Source organism: Tinamus guttatus, unplaced genomic scaffold (assembly GCF_059628265.1).
Source record: "Tinamus guttatus ecotype Peru unplaced genomic scaffold, ASM5962826v1 Tinamus_guttatus_pri_ptg000079l, whole genome shotgun sequence".
Taxonomy (NCBI): Eukaryota; Metazoa; Chordata; class Aves; order Tinamiformes; family Tinamidae; genus Tinamus; species Tinamus guttatus.
Window position 1 is genome coordinate 3,404,111 of NW_028288613.1, and position 14,763 is coordinate 3,418,873.

The following is a 14,763-nucleotide window of genomic DNA, read 5'->3' on the forward strand; positions in this document are numbered from 1 at the left end:
CCTGCTGGGGCTGCAATGTGCAGGCGGCGATGCAGAGGGTGAAAATACCCCCATCACCAAACATGACACCAAACTAATGGTTACAAATGTGTTTTCAAGAAAAAGGATGGGGCAAGGCTTTAGAAAAGCCTCAGCTCTACTGTACGCGAGGGGCTTTTGTCTTTTAAAGTCAGCTCTTTGTGAGCATCCCCAAAATATTTTTGCTCGGGATTGTTACATTTAAAAATGCTGGCTAATAGGGAGTGATGCATTTCTAATCAGCAGCAGCACCGTGCAAGCAGCGGGCAAATAAAACGAGGTAAGGATTCAATCAGTTCAACCCCTTCCAGGGTTTTACCAGGCATCCATAAAGGCATGTGTTTCTTCCCTGATGTTTCCCTGTCTGCTTCTTTAACCATCTCCATTTTAATTCACCATGAGTCTGCTCCACCGGTGCACATCCCGTGTTGATGAAGGCGGCGTAAAAACACAGGGAATGCTCCAGGGCTGGCCCACGGAAACACAGGAGAAGGTCCCGACTGGGAGCAAATTCCTGCTTGGGCTCCTGCCGTCCCCTCTTGCTGCTGCGAGACCTTTGCTTTGGCTCTGCCAGCTCATGGGCACGCGCTGACGTCCTGCAAGAGTCACAGCGGGCCCGGACTGTGACTCCGGCTGCTCCTCTCAGACCCACGTCTTGACGCCCACTAAGTTTTTAAGACCCTGCTAAATAACCATCTCCTTCAAACAGGGCACTGTGTGCAAATGCTACAAACATAACCAGAAGCATAACCAGAGACAAGCCACAAGGACAGAACCACATAGTGTGCCCCCCTCCCCGCCACCACTTTAAAAAAAAAAAAAAAAAAAAAAAAAAAAAAAAAAAAAAAAAAACTTATTTCAGATGATTCCAAAAGTAAAATTATATCTGAAGCTTCAGACCCCAAAATATGTATGCTCTTTAAATTCCCACCTATAACATCACTTTCCTTTTCCAGCTGAGAACATTAGTTTGGGATTGAAGAAATAATTAGACTTTTACACTTCCTTCGTTCTGTTAATCCTGGTGGTTTATATAAATAGGAGAATAAATACTAGAAGACTACAAAGCTAGCTCCCAGCACAGAAATGATGATATGTTCTTTCCACCGGTATTTGCATTGTCCCTAAAAAGTTATTTGTAAGGATTTCACCCTCTAGTTAAATGATTTTATAAGGCATTAAGGAGAGAAAAAAAAAATAAAAAGAAAAAGGTAAGCCTTCAGCAGAAATAAATAGGCAGCCTTACACTCTTGGCAGTGGAGATGCAGCAGTTAAACCAGCCAGCGCTCTGCAATGAGAGCCAGCATACTATGCAGCAAGAGTATGATATATAATTAGTAATAATACGCTGTTGTCAGAGTAAGGAGTCGCTCCGGTCTGAGGACTCAGCGCATCTCCTGGTAGTTTTCCTGGTGAGCGCAGGAGCACAAGGATCCCCCGAGCACCGGGGCTCTGCGGAGGCAGCACTTACACATGGAGTCACCTGCAAACTGGGGCGCTGGAGGAGGCTTTTCCTCCCTTCTTCCCAGCTGGATCAAATCTCCCCGGGGGCAGCAGTCTCCGCCAGGAAAGGAACGCGCCACACAAGCCCATGCTCCAGGTAGCGCATTGGCAATGAGATGCAAAGCGACATCCATCTTGATTTAATGCCGCTCAAGAGCCATCGGGATGCCGAGCAGCACTTGGACGCAATCCAAAGGCGATGATTGTGCATTGCAGGCCTTCGAAACATGTCCCAAGACCACAGCTCTCGCCTTTCTGCAAGTAAGTAAAATATATCCCAGAGGCTTCTTTTGTTATGCGGCAATCAGGTTCTTCAAATCCATTTCCTGGCTGCATTGCATCTCATTTCCCAGTTTCTTTCTCCTCCCCAGTCTTCACTGCTTCTGTTCAATCCCAATAGCTGCATCACAGTCAAAAATAAAAGATAAAAACCAAACTTTATGCAGACAAGTTAGGCTTTGGAGGAGAGAGGAAGGCACAAGAAACACCAAAGACAAAAGATAATCAAGGCCTTTTAATGCTACTTTAGTGTGAACAGAGCAATCAGCTCAGCAACCATCTGCAAGGCTTCCCTGTGCCTCTTTCTGTGGGCAATATTTGGGTTACATCAACTCAAATACATCTTCTCATTATTTTCTTTCTAAAAGCTTTAAACTTAAAAAAAAAAAAAAAAAAAAAAAAAAAAAAAAAAGGCAGCACACCACACACACAGGTGGAACAGACCACAGGGCACAACTGCTCTCTGAGCCTCTTTCATTGCAAACATACCCCAAAACTGAGTGCTGTAAGGGGACAGAGGCACAGGGCTGTGTGTGTCCCTGTGCATGTGTGGGTGGGTACACGCTGAACTTCCCTCTCTTCTTAATTCTAAACTGCTAGAGAAAATCTCCAAGATGGGCAACAGCCGCAATGCAATCAGACAGACAGACTGTCTGCAGCAAAACGATTTAATTTGGTCCTGTTGCCCCTTCTGAAAAATGATGTCGACAGAAGATAAGGAGACAGAGGGTTTCAAATTGTTCCATCAGAACCAGTTGCCCGTTAGGAAGCTTATTTGAGACATTTCAGAACTGTTCAGGGTTTTTTTTTTTTAATAGGACGATTGCCCAATCAAGAGGACTGCTTGTAACTGAAGGAAAGGCTCAAATGCTTTACATAGCACAAGGAGGTACTGTGGATCCCTATATATTGGGTGTGCAACAGATGCTTGTGTGCATATTTCTCTTATTTTGATTTGCTGGGGTGGTTCAGCTTGCTTTCTTCCAGAGAGACTATTTATTGGGTTTAAAACAACAACAGCAGCATTGCAATGTTATTTTCCAAGGCAAGCAATTCAAATAACCTTACAAAACAATTTTCCTGTTCAGATAGACTATATAATAATGCAAGGCCAGGTTCTGTCATTTGTTAACCACCTGCTACGGATTTCCTAGGGGGTACTACATCAGCCCCTCCTCTTGAGCACCAAAGAAGCTAGGCTGGCTATTTTAGAGCTTCGTTTTTATTCCATGCTTTTTCACCTTAAAGAAAGCAGAGCTGAGGTACTTAATGTATTGCTCCAGTGCTACGAGGATATAGGGAAGGCAGGGACAACCCCGAGTCAACACTCATACCCTGGGGAGGAGAGCAAGGTCTCCAGCTCCCTGCTACAAGTCTCAGCAGCCAAAGCTGAACATGCAGCTCCCTGCTGGGAACGGGCCAAACTGGGGCAAAACCGAGGGCTGGGAAGGGCCTCGTCCTCTCCAGCTTCAGAAGTTGAAGCGGACACGTCCTGCACCGCTGCTGTCACCCCCGGCTCGCACACACTCAAAGATATCAGCTCTTCCTCCAGAGAATTTTCTTGGAGATAACCTTTCTCCAAGAAAGGGCATTGCAAGGCAATTTCAGCCACACAAACACAGACCACCAGGCATGATACTATCACTGCTGCCTTATGAAAGATGGCATAAAATGTTATTTGCACAGAAATGAATGACTTCTGCAGAACACATTATCTTAAAGGCTAACTAAGCCCACTGGCAGAAAATATAACAATCTGTCCTGTCCTGCTGAACCAAGCCTGAAAGTTGCACTGCTTTTAATGCAGGATTTGTGCTTAAATAGAATAAAGACTATAAAGTAAAAGACAAATGTTTATCAGCCAGATTCATTTCTACTGAGGCTTATTAGCCTTTCAAGAGTATAGGACTTACCCAGATATTTTTTGTTGTCTACAGTAATAAAACTTTCTATATTAGATCTTAAAACACAATTGTTTTTATAAAAAAAAGTTTTATAATGCTAGTCTACATAAAACCTGAATAAGGCATGAGGCATTGGTTAGGCCATTCAGATTCAGCCCAATTAAAGATTTGTAACTGGGTTTATTAGTAGATCATAGACATCAGATTTGAGCTTGGCCCACTGAACTTGATGTACCACTAATAGAGTCAGAGCTGTGTCACAGCAGAGCCCGAGCGATTCCCCTCACAGCTACAAGATGGGGGTTTTTGCAGTCTGTTTCTGATCAGCAGAGTTCCCCAAGCCAAGGAGCAGCTGCTGGGAACGGCAAGCAGGCCCGGCGGGATTCAGGGCAGCGCTGAGGCACCGGGGCTGACACGACGCCCGAGGCGCCGCTCGGCGCTGCCACACGCGACGCCGCGAGCGCGCGGCGCCTCACCTCAGCGTCCCTCCCATCCCCGCGCTCCTGTGGCAACTCGGATCTGTGCCAAGAGGCTCCAGCGCTGAGCAGTGTGTTATGACTGAGCAGGAAGCGGCGCCAGGATGAGAGAAGTGCGAAAGGGACTCTTCGATTCATGGAAAAGACCAAGACTGCGTTCCTCAGAAGGCAACGTGGATTTTTATATGGCAAAGCCCGCACTGAGCCTAATGATTTGTGTTTGAGGAAGACCTTCAGCAAGAAATTGAAGCCAGATACATCCATGTTGGAAAGCATGGTTAGTTGTTGGAAGACCTGACAAAAAGGTGTGATGGATTCCCCACCTCTTAGCCATTTCAAGCCATATCTAGATGTCTCTCCAAAAGATTGGCATTAACCAAACACAAGTCATTTGGCATAATTCAAAACAGGGAAGTTCTCTATAGCCTGGATTACACAGGATGACCTAATCAACAAGATAACCTAATTGTGTACCTTCAAAACCCTACAAATACCATTAGCATATCCTGTGACAAAGGCTGCCCCAAATTGGCGGTATTACCGTCCAAGGCATGAACATGAAACGGCCCAGGGTCTGATCCCGCATCCCACGAGGTCAAGAGGTGCTCCTGTCATTGAATTCAACGCAAGCAGAAATGATGCTATGATTTTTCCAGTTCAGATGTCAGCTATTAATTTAGATGATGGTTATTTGATTCCAAAGAAAGCCAGTAGAATCAAGTTAAATAGACAGAGATATATTCACATATCCTTAAACTGGGAGACACCACAACTCACTGATAACCTAAATTAGATTGAGCTAGTGCTATCTCTAATTAGGATCTTTCACTACGAACAGGGAAAGAGAACAAAGTGAATTAGCAAAGGAAGCAGCCCATACATTCGCTTCAAATAAGAACCAGAAATGTTAGCTTCCATGTCAAGATGCCCTGTATCCGAAAATAAAAGTTTCAAAAAATTTTACTAAGGCAAATCTAAAACTGCTCAGAATTAAAGAGACTCCCTAGGAGTACTGGTAGTATTTATTAACTAATTAGCTAAAATGACCTTTGCTACATTTTTATACACAGTTTTCTTTCATAAATATTTCATGAATTACATGTAATTATTAGTAACATCAACTTTAGTGAACTAATTACTGCCATCTCCTATTAATAAAATGCATCTTGTAATAAATAATGTTAGTTTATTACAGAGTATTGGTCTCTGAGGTATTCACATCTGTCAGTCGCCTTCTACTTCAGGCTAAAAGAAAGGTAATCAAATAACTGTAATTATTGTACTAAATATATCACCGTTTGTTTAAAATGTCAATGGGAATGGATAAAGGCATTTGTAACAATCTGAAAGGAATATTCTGACCTGCCTGGCTGCAAGTACATATAGCAGAGAGACATGTTACCAGCAGGATAACGGTTGATGTCCGCTCCTAACAGGCAGGAATGTCAACAAACGGTTACTTCCTTGATTTACTATTTTTCACGCGTAGGCCATTGGCTTAGAACTAGCCGAAGCTAATAAATTACAGGGAAATTAATCCACTGGCTGCTAATTAGGCCTTGTGAAAGGGCTGCTGAAGGTAGCCCAGGTTTCCCCAGGCACTTAGGCTATTGCAGTTGGTGCTCTGTAGCTTTGGGCATCTCCTCCGAGGTGCTGGAAGCAGAGGACAACATGAAACCTGAGTCTTGGGCCAGACACTTTAAAAAAGCTAAAACCTGCAAAAAATCACCTGTCTTACAACTAAAAAAAAAAAAATCTTCTGTCAAGCCTGCACGAAACCTGCTACTTTCCCCTAAGCACCAAGTTCTGTGAGCTCATAAAAAAATAAACGTAGAAAACACACTGTGAAACAATTTTTAACACAGGGACAAGCAGCAGTCGGGGAGAACAAGCTGTGGAAAGTTTGCCGTGCTCCTTACCCCGACCCTGCTCACAGGAGGATCCTGCGGCCTCGGGGCTGCAGGGTGGAACCACCTCCCAACAGCTGCTCCGCTCACACCTCCGGCCAGCCCCGGAGGAAGCCTCGGGATGCACATCCAGCTGCACGTACTTGGAGCTCGTCACCGTTTCCACACCAGAACACTGAGTAATTCTCCAGCACTGCGCTGCTCTTCTTGCCTGTCTGCACCCCTATATACAGGCAAGCTTATCTTGATGACATCCTTAGTTAAGCTCTGGAATAAGTCGTGAATTACCATGGATTTTCACTCTTTTAAACTCAAGCCTCCCCACACGGTATCATCTGAAATACGAGCCTGCCATCTACAACAGCAGCCTACGCACTGGAAGCGGTGAAGATTTCCATTCTCCGCTCCCAGCCTCTTTTATCGCAAGTCTCAAATTCCTAGAGCAAACTGAAAAGGTTGACCAAGATGGAGAGAAAATTGGAAACCTCAGGTATCGTATCTCAAGAAAATTAGACAAGTGACAATTAGGAAATTAACAAATAGGGTTGTTGAAGAAGCTGCTTTAGTAAGTCCAGCTTCCCACATCAGCCTTAAGTTGTACTTATTCTTTCCACCTCTACAATACAGCACATCCACACACCAGCTTACCCCATGTTGCCATGTGCTTTGGGGGACTTAGGTTAACATCTGTGGTCAGTTAGACTCTGAAGTTGTTGCGATACCTATGCTTTACCTATCCTTTAGGCTTCTACTGGTAGAAAACACTAAATAAATCAACTCTAAATCTTCTAAATCCTCTGGATTTCTCTTCTAGTGCTTATAAACTTGGGATAACTAATGACAGCGTTCCCATAGCAAACTTTGCCTCATCCCCAGAGCCTCCAGCTCAGGACTCCCAGCCAGGACTACGGCATGTGGTTGTGCTCTCCCTCAGGCTGCTCATCATTTACTCCAGCCAAATCCTGTAACATTGCAGATGAGGAGGGGAAAGTTTGCTGTTTGGAAAGGGAACCCTAGTATCCTGGGATTCTCTTTCCTTCTGCTTAGAGAGGTGCAGAAAGGCTCAGGGCTGGGGCACTCGGCACCGCCCGCACCGTTTTCCAGGCGGGATGAGATCGTGGCTGCTGCCAGGCTCCCAGGCAGGGTCCTGGCTGACACTTGCCATGGGGCAGCCCTGTCCCTTGCCCTATCCCAGGTCTTGCACTTGCCTGTCGGCTGCCTGCAGCCACGCCATGCGCTGATGCACTTGGGAATCCCCTCTTCCCTGTAATTTATGGTTCTAAGAGCCTGGGATTCCATCCCCATCTTTTGTGTTAGTCTATTGCTCAGGGACACGCCTGGCTACCAGCTCCTTTGGCAACAAGTGACAGTCCAGAGACATCCAAGCACACTGGCCACCTGAAAAAGCTTCTAATGGGAATGACGTGGTGGCACACGTGGGAGATGATCTAGGCTCTACCAAAAAGGGGCTGCCTGTTACTCCTGCCCTAGCAACAGCTGGAAGTGCAGGAACACTCAGCTTTGCAGGGGTGTGGAGCAGGCTAGCAAAATGAGCCAAATATTGACTTAAATATGGAAGAGAAGCAGCTGTGGCGCTGAGTATTATGTCCTACCTGCCACCTCCAAGTACCTCCGTAGCCCCACAGCAGTGGCAGTACCCTAGGAGGGAGCTGGAATACCTTCTAGCAGGGGTCTCTACTGAAGATGGGTCACTGCAGCTCACACCGGCACTCATCACCACAGCAATCTCAGCATGCTCAGGTCTATTGAGATTTCGCTTTCAGAAACTTAGTTTCTTTTATCTTAAATTTCTCTAAAGCACCAATTAAATTCACGTACCTTCTGCTGTATTGAAGGAATTGTGAAAATTGTCATATTCTCCATTGCATTCTTCATAATTTCCACTTAAGGCTCAAACATCTTAAGCAAAAGGCACTAATTTTCTCAGGGCTTTACTTCTGAGTCCAAACAGTAAGGATGAGAGTAATTCCTGTCATGAGTGCCATCTGTTTTGAATGCAAGATCTTCTGGATAGGCACCGTCTCCGGTTTGGTATCGCTCTCTTGATAACACAGCACAGATCTCGGCTCAGGGTTGATAAGCTCCGTTGTTACAAAAACAGACAAAGTTTATCAAATCTAATTTTGCATTTTGAAATGTTTCGCATTAAACATCTCTAGTCCTCCAAAAAGATGTGTATTTCATCTAGACAGACAAGGCAGCCACATTTCATGAACGCCTTCTCTGGCTTCCTAAAAATGCTTAGTAAAACGTTTTCCTAAGCTTGTGACATTCAAAATATAATGATCAGGTAACAGGTTCCTCTCTCTTAGCGGGTCATGAGTATTTGAGTTGCAGCAGGCTGGAGGTAACATCACACCAGTATTTTAAATGACACAATGTGGACTTGCCAAACTTGATTCTTTTACCTATATTCCTCCCAGGACATAATCTTAACACTTACATTTCTTTCATTTCTTTTTCATTGAGGTAGGTCTTTTCTTAGATTTACACATGGAGCCACAGACAGAGAGAAAAAGGAGATTTTACCACTGCATGGTAGAGCATTTTTTCTTGAGGTTCTTTAATTTCTCCTCACACTGTAGAGTAGTACACTACAAAATTGAGAGCCACATTTTTGAAAGTTTGAAGGAAAGAACTGGGAAGAAAATGGAGAAAATCTAGCTTAACAACTCTTTCAATTTCGAAAATTGCAATTTGACAGCAATCCTGTGGGCTGGGAAATAAACGTTCATGCCTTTGCCTCCAAAGTCATTTGATTGATGTCAAATTGCTTAAGATGAAATAAAGATTGAGATGCACTCATATTTTTCCAGCTCTATTCTATAGAATTGGGGTCACAGTATTTGTGATCAAAAAGTTATTTATGACATTTATTTTCTACTGCTGATTGCACTTTAGCCCCTCAAAATCTTGGTTTTATCATGAAGATGTGCCTTTAGAGTTAGAACTTTGCTGTACTGTGGTTTCTTAGAGAGAGTGCACTTTTGATACAGTAACCCACTGTTTTCAAGACTTGCTGCTTCAGTCACTAAGGATTCTGAGGCTGAGGCTACCAGAGCCTTTTATACACTTGTTTTAACAGACACAAAATTATATACTTGGAAGTCAACGAAACTATCTAAAATACTTATATATGCCTCTTCATAGAGGCAAAGGCTTTTACATGGCTTATAAAATACAGCCTTCTCTTACCAATATGCTTATTTACATGCTCCTGCTCTTGATCTCATGGACAGGGAAAGTCTGCCCAGGTGGCTGCAAAAAAAACTTCTCTCTTTCAAAGACAGAGCAGGAAAGATGTTACACAAGATTTTGGTAACAAATATACCCTTCATTTTCCTTGCATCCTACCCAGCTTCCTAAGAGCCCAAGAACCCCCACTATACAGTAAGATTTTTTCCCCAGTAAAACCATATTTTTGACCTTATTTTACTTCCCTCTATCTGAATGCAGGCAGTGGATTTCTCACGTATGAGAGTCAAAAAGGTGTTTGAAATTTATACCAATATTATATCTGGCTGTTATATAATACCACATGTAGCTTTTACACAAGCTTTACAAAGATCACTATCATTAATACCTTTTCTCCATCCATAATAATGGTAAAGCAAATAGCCCAAAGTTGAGCAGGAGCTGAGATACACCCCAAAAGAGAACCCAGCTTTTACTCACTGTCATGCACCAAAAATTGAGCCTCAAGCCATAGAAGAGAAAAACATTTAATTAGCAGCTCCACTGTGACCAATAGGCCTAACCCTCCATAAAAGTTCCTTTTGCAAAAAGATGTCATTTACAATATTTCACAGAAATGGAAGTATTTCCACGGCCAGATGTTCACCATGGAGGTCTGCCTGCTATAGGGCAAGGGAACATTATTTTAGTCAGCACATGAAAAAAATCACGTGTATGCTACAGAAAAACACACACACACACACACACAAGGCACCCAATATTCTGCATGTGCAGACAACTTGTGGTGGCAGTGAGACTGTTCAGGTGCCTTGGACCCTTCAGAGGCCAATTTATCTCAACCAACAGCAGCATCTAGGGAAGGATTAAGCATCCTCTGAATGTCCTTTTCCAGCAGCTATAGTAGGAGCCCAGATTCCTTGCTTCCCTACCTTGCTTTTAGATAGCTAAAGTCAGGTGAGAAAAATCTGACCCTAGATTTTCCATAGTTTCTTTGTTGAATTACCATTTAACTCTTAAGGATTGTCCTTAGACAATATTACTCTATTCCTAATTTTATACTACTTTTAGTTTAGAGAAACAAAGCAAACAAGATCCTTATCAGAATAACAGGAAGAAAATTTGACATGGGCAAAAAGTAGGAAGTTTAGAATAATTAAAACTGCCCCTTATTCTGTTTTTACTTGAATTAAATGTTGCATTATTACTAACTTTTATCCTGCAATTTTTCATTCATTCCAATATCATTATTCAAACGTAGGAGATTTAAGTAAGAACCACCCAGAATTGAAAACAAAAGGCATTTAATAATATTATAATAGGTATATAAATGCAATTAGCCACCAATAAGGAGAGTGAAAAGTGTTACTTAAACTTTATAAAGATAATTACCTGATATAAAAAGAAGCTAACAAGACCATTCTACATTGGATATTATCCCCAAAAAATTAAACTTCTGTTGCTGCTTCAATACTGTCTAATACTAGGAATTGGCAGAAAAACATCTATTCTATGAATAATAGCCCAACAGCCCCAAAGGACATCAATACATGAATAAGAAAAAAAAAATCTCAAGCCTTTCCAAAATGGTGCTAATGCTCCACTGAAACTTAATTTTATAATTTACTGGCAGTCAAGATGGCAGGAAATAAAATAATTTGCTATATATTCTGCACAACAAACCCCCTGCTTTTCCTGGGAAGGGTAATTATCCCTTAAAAAAAAAAGAGAGGGGAAAAAAGGAAAGAAAAAAAAATACGACATCTCATATTAAGCTAAAGTCTCATCAAGAAGAGAAAGAGTGCCTCATTACATGTAATTACCAGGGAATTAGAAACATCATTTAACTAAATGAGCGAATAATGCTCAGGATATTGAAGAAACTTGCCTGCACTTCTGCAGAGCACTCTAAGTCCCATTACAAAAATTGCACCTCTTTAATGGAATAATTTTAGGCCTTGTCTGCCTTGCTTTAAAAATAAAGAGCCTCAGAGAGGCAGAAAGAGGCTGAAACTACCATAAACAACTGTTGAAAAGAGCTGCAGAGTAGGAGCAGTCTCTACTGGATACCATGATTTAAAATGACTCATAATCTAACATAATCATGAAAATTAAACCTAAGGACTTGGGTGGGAGGATGGGAAGGAGGGAGAGAAACGAATTACCCTTTTTAATTGTACTTACTCAAGACTACAATGTATTTATAATTATACATTATAGATAACCGGTGAAAGACTCCAGGTTAAAGGTAAATGGTAGATAGTGGGATAAAAGGCTGCTGCATTAGAAGCCAGCTTAAAAACAAAACAAAAAACTGCATACCTGCTGACTGATATTCAGTGCCCTGCAATCCGAACAGCAAGAGTTACTAGGGGAATTAATCGTGGCCATGCTAATGCATTACATGCAAGCCTTGGAGAACACAATCTCTATTTTAGGAACGCCTTATTAGCCTGCAAACACAACTCTGATGGCCTACTAAGAAAAGCCAAGATATTACTTGCCACCACCTTGACACAGAGGTTTATGCTACACCAGGTGAAGCAAGATTTTCCTTACTGATTACAAGACTTCAGGGGTAAGAAGAGTCTTCAAGGCTTTTTCATTCGGAGACTTGCTATGAGACCCCCACTGAGGTCAAAAGGATTGGGTGAGGATCTTAACCCCAGTCCAGCACTGGTCTATGAGGAATAAAATAGACTGCAATGCCGTTATAACAACATCATACTGAAAGCTTTTCAGTATGATGAACAGAAAAAGCATATTAAGAAAAAAATACATATCCTATCCTCAGAGAAGGGAAAATATGGAGAAACAAAACAAATAGGGGGATACAAAATGCATCGTCTGAAATATGTCTACATTTCCAGTATCAACATTTTCATTCTTTATTTCCTTCTTTCCACAAATACAAAAAAGCATCATAAAAATTCTATGCAAATTAGTGGTAGGGTGGCTTTCTTTACTGTAAACAGTTCCTCAACAGAAAAAAAGAAACATTAACATCACACACGCAGAGATAAGAGGAAGAGCACGGAAGAAAAAGGAACGATAGTTCCAGACGTGTTAAACCTGCAAGTGCCAGTTGGGTAGCCAGGGTAGTAGAAACCTCCCAATTTCTGCTCTCTCTCCAGAGAAAACATAACATTTTTGGAATGCTTACACTGACTGGATTTTCCATCACAGGGCAGAAGTCCCTGCCCCTAGGGCAGGGCAGCTCATACAAAAAGGCACCCAGCAAGACAAGCAGAATCTGTTGTCCTTGCGCAGGGCCGGCAGAAACTCAAAGTCTCGGCATATTTGACATTTTGTCATTATTTTCTGTCCAGAGACACAAAATGATCCAGCAGTAGCTCCTCCTTGCAAGAAGCACTGGAGACATGAGAGGGCTTTTCCAGGTGCTGCTATGTTTAGGATGCACCTGAAATTTTAGTCGCTATTTAAATGTCACCAAGAAAGCAAGGGCAATGACAAGGACACGTTGACTGCACACACTCAGCACTACAAACTGTGCAGCCTACACGGGTGAACTCCAGCTCTGCCCAAAGCTCTACACTTTCAGCTACTGCTCACAGAAAAGCCAGATTTTTACCCTCTGTTTTGACACTTGCAAACAACAGCCAAAACAGGTTTCATCTTATTTTGTTCCGATCAAGATATTTTATGTAATGGACACTTCAGTAAAAGGCATTGCCTTCACAAAGTAATTGAAGGAGGGTCCTGGAGGGTCTTAACCTTAATTGTTTTTATTCTGGTTTCTGAAGGAAGTGAGATTCATGCACTGAAATGGTCTGTGCCTGCCAGCCTGCCCCTTCTCCTCTCATCCCCTAACACTTTTTGAGCTGAATGACCAATTACGACCCAGTTTGATAGAGGAAGGAGGTCTCCGAGATATCGGATTCCTGCGCCTGTCACAAACGCAGGCAGCCGAGCAGAGAGGAGCTTTAATAATGCTCCCAGTAAGGAAGGGCTGGGAAATCTACGCAGGAAAAGCTTCCCCCAGACTGTGGGACAGCTTAGATCTAAGCTTGGTTGCTCAGATGTTTAAGGAATAACCACAAAACCCAGCTACGTAGGAAAGTGGGGTTCTTCCCTTCTGCTACCCCATGGCAGAGTTGTTCACTATTCAGACAAATCCAGTTTTTGCATGGACACTCTTGAGACCAACATAAGGAGGACAGGAAGAAAATAAACTAGAAGAGCAAGAAAAAAAAATATGACTTTGAATTGCGTTTGCAGCCTCCATATTGATCTCCACCTCCATCAAAAAAATCTTTCCCACCCAAACCTCAAAACTTGCACTTCTAATCCCATTATCTGCCTAATTAAATTTTGGATGTATCAAACTGCTGGCCCATCTTTTGGGAGACTGTACGCTTTAATCACAATTACATGCTGCATATTTCATGATATATATCTTTTGCGTATAATTAGGAATAAAAAATGTAATCCCCAAAAGATGTTCAATAATTTAGATAACCTAGGATTTGATTAAAAGCATTTGAGGATTGCAGATGACAAAGAACAGTGACTCCATTATAATCAAGGGAAAAATTCAAGAACTATAAGCCCTGCTTTTATTTTTCAAACTAAGCACCATAATCTTAAAAACAAAGATTTTAGAACAGGAATGGATAGATACATTTCCCCCAGGTAAATTCCTGTTATTTAATTTGTGGAACAGAGCCTCACTCTTTTTTTTTTTGTATAAAGGGCCAGATGTTTCATCTGAACAGTTTATCTACAAATATTTTGCACAAGGCTTCCCCCTTCAAGCTCTCATTAGCAGAAATTAAAGTGCTCTGACAAAGAGAGGGCAAGTTTCTCATCTTACCAGGCAGCATTTACCTACCTGTCATAGGTTAGCAGGCCACTACATAAAGCCTTCACACGAAGGATGAAAATCTCAACAAGAAACATATAGAAGGAAGAAAAAGAATTAAGAGATTCTTGGTCACCATCAAGATGTGCAACTTACAAACGCATAAAAAATATGTTTATACTATCTTATTGTCAGCAGTCATCTTTAGATTGTATAATCTAAAGGACAGTAGGGATTATCACCAGCTATTAAGAAAAACAGCAGTAACAATGGGATAAAGCAAATCTCAGAACAGCCTGGAGGCCTCTTCCCTTCCAAATACCCCATGTTTCCGAGGAAAATGGACCTGCAGCTTCTCAGCAACTTGGTAGCCACAGAGGAGCATCCTACAAAGAACAAAGCACAAGTGAGGCAGCAGCAGCAGTCGCCACCACTAAAAGTAGAATATAAAATACCTACGTGGAGCAAGAAAAGGGGTTTGTAAATAAGAGACATCAGAGAGGACAGGGTAACATTATTTAAAAATATATGTATATATATTCTTGCCATTCCTGCTCTTTTGTCTGCCATATAGCCTACAATTTTCTTGTCCTTTTAAAGTGGGTTACAAATTCTCTATTTAATATTATTTCCACTTAACT